Raw genomic sequence first — 9,934 nt, forward strand, 5'->3', positions numbered from 1 at the left:
TTATATTTCTCAATTTAACCAAGATTAATTAATTATACTGGCAATAGGAATGCGTAAGTAAGTGAAAAAAAAAACATGTCAATGTTTGTTATTTAAAAATCTGAAAGCAGACACTATACATGGTGTTATGTTAACAACGTCATCGAATATTGTGAAATTTTTCCAGCGCCGTATAAAAATATAAATTTGCAAGTAAATTAAATACTTGGAAAAAGTTTTAAAATAAGCGATATAAAAATAGAGAGTTGTATTTCATATCGGCCGTTATCATTGCTTTCGACATAGATTCTCACGGTTTCTGCGAGCGAAATTAGACTTTAATACACAGGCACAGAGTACCGAATGGCGCTTTATAATTAGTTGTTTAGAATCGCGTGGTATAAGATGTAGGCGTGAGCGACCGAAGTTCTAATAAAAATACATATTTATATTATTACTATATATTGAAGTGAGTATTTAAAACACTTTATGGGTTTTAATAAAGCATATTAATACTAAATTATAAATTACACTAGCTCATTCGCCCTTGAAATCAGAAAAAGGTGCATAAATTATACTTATATATAAAAACACACTTGGTAATGTAACGAGTTTCCTGACTACTAATTCTAATATTAAAAATTGTTACAAAACAAACAATGACAAAATTTGAAAAAAAAAAAAAACACAGACTACCCACGAGTTTCTTTCGCCGGTTCTTCAGGTCACGGTATTCTTTCCAAGCTTGAAATGCTTATAACTCTGACTACCGATATATATGTAAATATCTATTCATTCGTGATGGCGTTAAATTAATTAGTTTAACTTAACAAATTGCACTTTTTTGCTATCTCTACTCTCAGCCGTCTCACGCACACTAAGACATCTTATAAGGACGAGCGTTTCTCACGCATACTAATGCACGCTAATGATAAATGAACGTAGAGGGGCGCGCCTTTGTGAGTGAATAGATCTGTACTGCAATATTAAATTTGAACATAGTCAAAATTTATATATGTGACTGTGACGTAATGATTTAATGAGTGACGTGAATATTCCGTCCGCCTGTGGCTCACGGTATACCGTGTTATTATTGCAAAGGCAAACAATTGTTCTGGTGTATCAATTAATGGCGTCAGGTTACACGATAGTCGCGATGTTATGATGTCATTAATCACTATGTTAAGCTTATTGATCTTTGGACTTATAAACACGATTCGCGGTCACTTTGACTAAATAAAAAAAAAAAACATTTGATACTAATTCAAACCCTATATCATAAATCCTAGATCAATTCTTATACAAAAAAAAAAGACATAGCCAATGTCAAATATGACATTTACAAGAAGTTCATACTTCCCGCTTGTAACGCCAACAGTCTATATTAAAAACGGGTGAAACAAAAACATATTATATACCAAAACCTTCACGGAACACCGCTGCATCATCCGGTATATATTGAACAACATCTCATTTACTAGTAAGTACCTACAGATAATTATTTGAACACATAGAGTCTGACAAATTTTTTTTTTAATTTTTCATTTGTCATCTGTGTGGAAGCGAAATAAACAAATAATTGATAACTTTGATAATATTCTCAGCCAAGGAGTATCAGGCTACCTAGCCAGAAGTACGATCAAGAAATATCTGGCTATCTTGCTTGAGAATTATCTGTTTGACTATACGACCAATTAACATCAAGTATTAAGGACGTTCACACTGCAGAGAACTAGACCGATATCCGTTTATATAAATAATGTTTTTTCAGCTACATCTGTTTTATCAATTATTTTACTGAGAAATATCAATTTTGTATTGCTTACAGTTTAAAACGTAAGTGTGTCAGTGTCATTATTGGGAGAAGGGATGGTGTTTTATAGAGTAGTTCTTGAAATGCTAGTTGGTATATGGTCGAATGTCTTAACATGAGATGAAATTATCAAAGATACCACACTGCGAAAGTATTGCGTTTTTTATTGTATACTAACTGCTCTGATTATATATAGCTTTTATATAACAAAATCTTGATTTTTCCGGTTAGGAAAATTGAAATTTTCCATACTATAATATGCACGTATTATACATAGAAACATACCTCTTGAATCATTCTGTTTATTGAAGAAAACTGTATTAAAATCTGTTGTATAGTTTAAAAGATCTAACCGTACGAAGGGCGGGAAGCGAATTTGTTTTATACTATATAGAGATGATAAGGATGCTGTTGATAAGAACTCACCACTGACCAGTGGATAGACCATCTATTTCTTCATATTATAATTCATTGAACTTTCTATTACAATATTTAATAAAGAACACATTCGGTCGGTGAAAATGAATCCTATAGAAGTAAAAACATATAGAACCACAATTTATAGAAGAAGTAGGTATCATAGTTGACAAAGAGAATTATTCATCATAAAATCGAACACGTGCAGGTTTTTTTAAAAAGGTTCATCACTGAATGATAAAAAAAAATAAGCGCTAAACTCATTGGGTTTGATCCCACGATCTTCGGTTAATCGAGGATCTAACCACGGAGCCTCAGCTCTACCTTATAAGATATAAGGTAATATTATCCCAAGGACTTGTAACGTAGGTACTTCTAAGTATCATTGTTTGTTATAACAGTATGGGTTATTGATAGTGCATCCGGTCTCGGATTCTTAGTGCTTATGCTTAATTTAGATAAGCTTTAAAAAAATTATTTATTTTATACAGGATGTTTCATGTACAATATATTGTTTAATAATTTAAATTAAAAATGGATATGCAAAATATCGCCTCTAGGTGCTGAAATATTAATTATTCCTGATACCGTCACCAATGGAACGAATACTAGTGCTATCTACTTACACTGGCTCACTCACCTTTTAATCCTGAGAACAACGATAGGTACTACATGGTTAATTTAAGCAATATAGTTCTTTATTTTTCATTTGTTTAAATATAAAAAATAAACTATGACTTACCCATAATGTTACAATGGTATGACCATCGCGGTGGCGGATCAACCATCTTTTTTTGTTCTTCTCTATAACACGAAAATAAAATATACCTAATCTATTAAAGGACACTACTCACCTTCTGCCGGTACAAATTTGCGATTCTACCGAAAGTAACCCGAAAAGTATTTAATGTAGCAGGCATTTGTGTAATATCTCAAAATCACAATATTTGTACGGGTAATAATCGTCTCGTTAATTATTACCTGTATAAATATTTTTTATTATTCAATAATATTCTATTATTGACTTTTAAACTTATAAACAGACAAATGTTAAATAATGTCTGCGAATTTTTATTACAAATCGTATCCTTTGTTCGAATTGATTGATTGATTTTACGAAGCCGTAAACTCGGCCAAACTCAGAACTCTGATATACTTATAATTGTACAAAAATATAACTACGTATCAACGGTTAATAATTTCTTTTCTATGAGACAAGCTGCGAAAACAAATTTTATTTGCAATTTAATAATAAATAACATTATTCTTGTAATTAAGTATGTACCTACATGTGAATTGTCAAGCATTTTTAATATAATATGGAATTTCTTTATTCTTCTTTTCGAACACATTCTACCAATTCAAAGAATTCCAATTTTAAAAAATTATGCTTCTTTTTAGTGTCATCTAATATAAAATTATTAATGAATTTAGAAAAAAGAACACTTGGACTTTATTCATTTGAGATTTATTATTTTATAAAAATTTGCTATTTGAATCTAAATAACACAAAATCGAATTAATTTATAAATTATTTTGATTTGATATTGCGATTTTGGAACCAATGTTTTTAAATATTTAGCAGAGTGCTCGGCTCGGCTCACCGGTGTTTGTCGAAGGTCTTACTTTAATATTCCTACTTCGGTAAAGAAAAATCAAAAACTATATTGATATAGCTCTTAGTTCGTAAAGATTTTATTTTATTAAGAAAATAGCAAATGGGCTATTGTACGTGCTCGAATTCTCAAAGACTGGCCTCGCAAGAAGAATTTTCCTATTGGTTCGGGTTTGAAGATGTAAGGATTGTGCCTGTAATTTTTAACCGGTCTGAACCGGTAATATCCGGGAACCCTACTAGCCAGGTACAACGTAAATTAAAATGCAATGATTTAATTGTATTTAATATTTAACGTTGGTTGTTGCTATGATTCTATTGGAAATATATAAAAGATAAATTATGTTATATATCTATTCATACTTTGATAAATTTCGAAGCGAAACGATTCTATTAAATTGGAGCATCTGCGTTATATTCATAAATCGGCAATAAATAACATTATTTATGATATTTAAGCGAACATAAAACCGTTGGAAACGAATACTTCTTAAATTTTTATTACATGTACATAAACATTAACAAGTTGTCCTACTCGTCTTCTTACGGATAAACATCATACAAAGTAATCCCGCCTCATCTCGTCTTGAAGTTGAAATTTTCAAAAAACCTTTCTAAATGAGCGTATACGATCTTAAAGGAGTATGCTATTTTTCAAGTAAGTTCAGAACCGTTCGTAGGTTTAAATTAATAAAGTAATATATTATTATAATTTAAATACAGTAAATTTAGATTTTGAGTTTTATTGACTCACAAATGTTAATGTAATTCATAAACAATATTGTCAGGAAATAACTTTAATAAAGTTTAAATATACCTTTTAACACTATCCACTCCAAATTCTTACCTGACTAAAATCAAACCCACGACTGTTAGATTGATTGTATCACTAATTCTAAATACAAAACCTTTACAAATTTAATGTCAATAAAATGTTTTTGAACATTCTGTATAATACTATAGCAAAATGATACCACCATTATCAGCCAATATGTGACTTACGGCACTGAGTTCGTCTCACGGTTCACTCCGGATTGTTTAACATTGTAACTTGAAACTTATATCTCAACTTAAGATAGAATGAATTAAACTTATTTATATATTAAGCCTAATAGCTTAAACACCTAAGTTATTATAAGGAATGCGTTATTTGTGTAATTATAAAACATTAAACGTAAATTTTACGATTATATTATGAATATAAATTTTATTCCGCTTGTGGATAAAACGTATCGATTTTGATCGAACTTTCGCCATTGATCTGTACTGATATAACTCTCTCTGGTTATCACTTTCACGGCTAAACCGAATTTGATGATATTTGGCATGAAGCAAACTTGAATTCCGAGGAATGACTTAGGCTACTTTTTATACCTAAAACCTATAACCGTAAATGCGAGCGAAGCTGGGGCGTAGCTGATATATTCGATGAGAATGAGTGGAGTTACATCAGGGAATAAAAATAGTGCGTTCAAGTCCTGAATTTCATTGGAAGGTGATTTTATTCTATAGTTTAGTATAGAAACTTATAAGAGACTGTTTCGTATAGTAAAATTCTGCAAATATCCCAAAGCTGGGAAAAAATTTACGAATCGATTCGGATACATACAATGACTTCACCAAAGGTATTCTTAATCTGACATCTAAATGAACAGATTTACCACTTGAAATATTCAATGAAGCCGTGCAACCCTCTTTAAATTGATGACTTCTAACCACTGGACTTACATCCTATAAGAAAATATCGAGACCAAAAACATTGATATTCCATACAATAAATTCCATATAATAAATCAATAAGAATGTGTAATATTAGTATAGCTAAAAAAGTAGATTGGTATTTTGCTAACAAGCACTTAAAATATCCATCTATTATATTTGGCAGGGTTATATTAGTATTTAATAATCTTGTATCATTATGTACGGAAGTCCAGGATGCGGTGGATCAATTAACGCCATATGCGTTATGACTTACTTTATATATTAAGATATATTTATGTCCACATGTGTGTCGTTATTGAAACGAATTTGATGACACGTTTTAATGTTGCGTGTTTTTAAATTATTATTTATTTGTAAATTCTTTGTAAAATAATAATTTATTAATATAATATATTTTAAAGGAATTAAATGTAATTGAAATACGTTTTTAGATATAGGTGAGTTATATCACTGCGTTCTTAATTCGAATTCAAATTTAGAATCAATGATACAATAAATCATTTATTTATTTTATAATTATTATTATTACGGCTAATATGCATTCCATTTTTTATATGAATGTTTATAAATTATCAGGTTTTGTTTTTATTCGGTATTTGTTTCTTTATGGTTTTATTAATATAAGTATTTTTATTTGGAATTTGGACATATCTAACTATGTAGTTATCATTGCGTTAATTCAATAATAGAAAAAAAAAATGCGTTTGGATCGTCATTGAAACGGTTATTTTTCAATAATACAAGTTATATTGAGTGTATATCTTTGCAATGTGTACAGCCGGACAAACTGATAATCTTTAAAACATTTACGTTCGCTCATTTAAAAAACTTTCATAGTGATAAATTAAAATGATATTAAGTATTAATACCTTTTAAGTTAAATTAATGTAGTGTTAAGTGTTTTCATAAATATCTACATGTACTGATAACATATGTCTAGTTGACAGAATTTATCATATCAAACACACGGATCTATAATTATAAAACGATCTTTAGTTAGTCGTACAAATTCGATAGGGATTACAGTAGGTATATTACTTCTATATGAGACATTATAAATTCAAATAGAATGTAATAGGCTTAAGTACCTTAGTACCTGATTACTTTACGTTGTAGAATACACGGGTAGGATATTAATACCTAGATTACTAACCTAACGTAACTGATTATTCTTTGTGGGATTGTTATATTACAAAACTATTCTACTAATAATAACTAACTAAACATGTTACTTTTATTGATAAATATATTTATTAAATATTACTTCGTATTAAACAGTTTTTAGATTTCATTGATGAAAATTCAGTATTCCAATTCTTATTTTAAATCGATACAAGATTATTATTCTATAGATGCATTTGATTTAAAAACAAATCCGTTATTAACGCGAGAAATAAACAATCAGAAATATAAACAAAGAGAAATATTTTTTTACGAATAAATATTTAATTTATCAATTCTCAACATTACAATATTTATAAAATTATATTTAGAATTGCTATTATTATTTCTTCACAGCACTTTGTTATTTATTTAATAAATTTATAAGTATACACGAATCGTTAACGCGTGTAATAATGTTTAGTGAAGTAAGAAATCAAGTAGTTAAAGACAATGGCATTACACATTGAACAGTGTTAACGTTAACTCGATTGTAATTACCTTTCAATAATTAACGCACTTAGTTACGTTTTCTTCTACTAAGAATGTTTTTTTTTTCTATCGGTATTAAAATTTGCATTCGTATTAAAAAAGCAAAACATTGTTAAATACTATGTGAGTATTTGCATTAATATATAGATTCGAATTAAAATGCTATCTTAAAATACAGCGTCCCAAATAACAGGATCGAAATTAAACTTTATCTAACTAATTGTTTCCAGAAACTTAGTACACACAGACAAACATAGATATAACACGAATGGATTAAGGGGTCAAGAGACTCCCGTGACGCCATCTGTACGAATTTCAATAAACTTTACGAAAAGACAACCGTTCTTAATTATTAATATGTAGTTGATTCATCTTTATTAATAATTATTAATTTAATTAGAATATTCTATTATTATTATATTATTAAACAACGTTCCATTAATTTTATAACGAAATGAATATAACTTTTATTTTTTTAATAGACTTATATTCCGGTAATCATTAAATAATAAAATATATTAGGCTTGTATGTAACTTGTTCCTATAACAATGTCTAATTGCCTACAAAACTATTTAATTGTAATTTATTCGATACGTTAACTGTGTTTATCACTACAAATGAAATTTATTAATATTTCAATTTTACGGTAGATCATTCCAATTGGAATTTTAAGATACAAATTTATTTAACTTATAAAAATTGCACTAATCACTTTTTATTCAATCGAACCGACGCCTTATCGTAACAAAATTAATAAAAGACAAAAAAATACAGATAATAAATTACGTGGAATAAGAAATTCAATTCTTAATTTAATTTTGCGTTTGCATCACCTTTGAAAATATACTTTTTTGTAAATAATTAAACACGAAATTAACTATAGAAAAAGAAATATGTTAAATTATCACATCAATCAATTTGCAATACTTATTAATTACAGAACACTTAAATGATGATACTAACAAAACAATGTCACGTATACTTCTGCCGCCGCGTTTATATTTTTTCCGTCAATTAAAAAACTAATATATTGTTTATTATAAATACTTTCACTTTACTTTATATCTAAATATTTTTTAGTGTAATCTATTTGATTAATGTAATTTTATTTTATCTTTTTTTTATTTGTAAAAGTTTTGTTTATTATTATAAAATAAATTACTTATTAGTTTATGAAGTTATCGTGAGCTGTGCTTTTTAATCAAAATTATTTTATTTAATGGTAACGTTACTATATTTGAGACGTTTGATATTTTAAACAATTATTTATAAGTAATATTATAATCAGTTTATTAAAATTAATGCTTGTAAGTTAAACATTTTTTGTTATTTTAAGAGTAAATTTTTATAAATTAATATTATTTCTAATAAGATTTAAAATGTTTTAATGAAGTTGTTTTCTAGTGTTTGTTTTGCTAATAAGACAATACATCGAGATATCTACGCAAAGTGCACTACACTTCAGAAAATAAAAGTAGGGATACTTACAATTAACAAAAGTTACTGTCACTTTAGATACGATTATTTGACGTCCACATAACACTACAAGTCAAATAAATCACCAAAACTTTGTAATCGTTTAAGAAAGAGCCGTTCGAGAAACACTCACAATGTCATCAACAAAAATATTTCAAAATCAAACACAGTCAGCTACGCCCAAAAATAATGTTTCGAGTCTGTGCGAAAACAAAACAATAACATAACACAGAGCGCACAAGACGAGTTCACTTTGAGGCGCGAAAAAATTTACGAAACTCGCACATAGATAAGTAAAGTTCACTTGTTCACAATCGATAATCGGATGAGCGGTTCGATCAGATTAGTTATTACGTAAGGAGATCCTTCGACGCGAGCGGGCGCGTGGTCGCGGGCGCGCGTCGTTGCCGCGACAGACGACTGCAGTGCGATCCTTCGGCCGAGGCCCCACTACGCGCATCTGAGGCTCACTCCTTGGTGCGGCCCCGCCCAGTGGGACGCCACTCGGCGGCTAAGATGACCGTCTCCCTCCTTGTCGCTCGCTCCGCCGTCGCCGCTCGCCGTCCCGCTCGCTCGCGGCGACAGTGGGGCGCGCCAATAGGATCGGTTCGGATCGAGTCGAGACGATGAATCGAGATGTGTACTTAGGTATCGTTGCACAAGTCCTTTTGTTGTAGTCGATAATAGGATGCGCTTTTTTTTGCAGCGCAATCGACTGCCCGCCGCACGGACCGCGGCCTCGGCCCTCGGCCCTGGCCCTCGGCTCTGCCGTTTGTTTGTTTACATGTATCTCGCGAACTTCTTGACACACATCAGTCACACAAACGTCTTGTTAACGATAAACATTTACTAATACAACGTTGTCTAACTTCAACACTGTAAGGAACTGGAGTGGTTGGATAGGTTACGAATACTTTCGAAAATACTTTGTTTTTATTGCAAAAAAAAATATAACAATGACATTAACATAACAAATGCACTAGATGGAATTCACCTTGAAATAATCGAAAGTGCAGAGTTGCAAAGGGCAAGACGCGTAGGGACGTCTCAGCCGGCAGGGGTGGCTGAACTCAGTAGGGCGCTAAAGTAGGTCAGTTTTTGTTTTGCGCCACCCGAAATTCGGTTACTAGGTTTGTTCGTGCGATCGGGAATCCCTTATCACAATAGGGACCCTAAGTATGACCTTATCTTATATTTTTCTACAGCGAAAACACAAAAGTACTTAAATAAACTATTGACATGTAATTTTGTTGCAACA

General features: G+C 30.4%; 1 protein-coding gene across 6 annotated transcripts in view; it reads right to left on the reverse strand.

Moving 5' to 3' along the window:
* LOC113395516 (homeobox protein cut) overlaps window positions 1-9,119 on the reverse strand; it is a 137,070-nt gene extending 127,951 nt beyond the window's left edge. For 4 of the 6 annotated variants that reach the window (XM_064218162.1, XM_026633104.2, XM_026633103.2 and 1 more), the window contains exon 1: window positions 8,689-9,119. The gene's annotated coding sequence lies outside the window, so the exon portion shown is untranslated. The remainder of the gene's footprint in view (window positions 1-8,688) is intronic. The other 2 variants (XM_026633111.2, XM_026633110.2) reach the window with 1 other exon arrangement.
* Between the last annotated feature and the right edge of the window lie 815 nt (window positions 9,120-9,934).

This window comes from Vanessa tameamea, chromosome 21 (genome assembly GCF_037043105.1).
Source record: "Vanessa tameamea isolate UH-Manoa-2023 chromosome 21, ilVanTame1 primary haplotype, whole genome shotgun sequence".
Lineage (NCBI taxonomy): Eukaryota > Metazoa > Arthropoda > Insecta > Lepidoptera > Nymphalidae > Vanessa > Vanessa tameamea.